The 1,245-nt window shown below is 53.8% G+C and overlaps 1 non-coding gene across 1 annotated transcript; it reads left to right on the top strand.

Annotated features, from left to right (window-relative positions):
- Positions 1-386: 386 nt before the first annotated feature.
- Positions 387-550, top strand: LOC137494460 (U1 spliceosomal RNA). The gene has a single exon (XR_011014418.1). It is a non-coding gene; the product is annotated as a U1 spliceosomal RNA (small nuclear RNA).
- The last annotated feature ends 695 nt before the right edge of the window (positions 551-1,245 follow it).

The following is a 1,245-nucleotide window of genomic DNA, read 5'->3' as shown; positions in this document are numbered from 1 at the left end:
AAATCAGAAACTAAGCAGAGAAAAACGGCATCTGTAGAGAAAGAAAACAGATGGAGGAAAAGAAACAAAGAACAGGAGGATCCCCTCCCCTCCCCCCATAGAGGGTCTGTTATCCCCAGATCGAGTGCGTCCAGTGGAATCCATGTGTTGGCAGCCCCTTCTGATGACAAAACACAAAGCAAGCATCTGGAGGAAGCTCAAACTCTTCATGCGTTGCCACAGTTACTAGCGAGTGGTTTGCAAGCACAGGCACGTCTGCTGCAAGTACAGCGCCGTCAGGAGACAGGGGTTGCTGGCCCATTCCCCATGCTCGGTGGCTGGGCATCACCGCCCTGGAGTACGGCCGATAGAAAACGGCAGGTGCCATTTGCGCCGCCCGGCAACTCTTACTTACCTGGCAGGGGAGATACCATGATCAAGAAGGTGGTTCACCCAGGGCGAGGCTAGGCCATTGCACTCCGGCCACGCTGACCCCTGCGTATTCCCCAAATGTGGGAGTCTTGACTGCATAATTTCTGGTAGTGGGGGACTGCGTTCGCGCTCTCCCCTGAGCACAGTGGTTCAAGACAGAGTTCAGGCGGTAGCGTCGGGCCCGGCTGGAGCGGCGCTTCCCTCTCTTCCTCGTCCTTTGCCAAGCCTCTTTTGCTCCAGTAGAGCTGCGCGCGCCTGTGGAAGGCCTGCCCACCCGTCGCTGGAAGAGTCTGTTCTGACGCCGAAAACTACTCGAAAGGTCCCCCCTCAAAGCAGTTTGACCAGGTGAAGGAACACGCAAAGAGAGCCCCCGGTGGCTTTTGTCCGCCAAGCGAGTGTGCCCTGTGGAATGTCAGGATTTTATTTGCCGGCCTGCCGCTGTTACTGACGGAACGAATGCAGACCGTGTGAAAGGTCATCATTTTATCTGCCATTAAGTAAGCGAACGCTTCTGCTCGGATCAGAGGTAACTTTGTTTCAAGAACTGCAATCTTTTGCAGATGTCTGTGGCGTTTTAGGCAGAGGGACGGTTCTAAACCAATCTGAACCAGAGGCAATTTCGCAGCCAGCCGTCGGTGGTTTCCCGTCCCCGGAATGTAAGGTGCTTGCAGCGAGAGGTTGTTTCGTTAGCGCTTCCGCTTTTCTTCAGTGAAGTTCTTTTGCGGAACGTTTGTAGATCCCGTCGTGTTCTTCAAGCTATGTCGTTTGAGCACTGTGCTGATAGGCTGACGTAAGAAAACAGGACACAAAATATACAAGGCAAGAGTGCAAAGC

The sequence above is a fragment of the Danio rerio genome, chromosome 4 (assembly GCF_049306965.1).
Source record: "Danio rerio strain Tuebingen ecotype United States chromosome 4, GRCz12tu, whole genome shotgun sequence".
Taxonomy (NCBI): Eukaryota; Metazoa; Chordata; class Actinopteri; order Cypriniformes; family Danionidae; genus Danio; species Danio rerio.
This window is presented reverse-complemented; position numbering and strand designations above follow the sequence as displayed.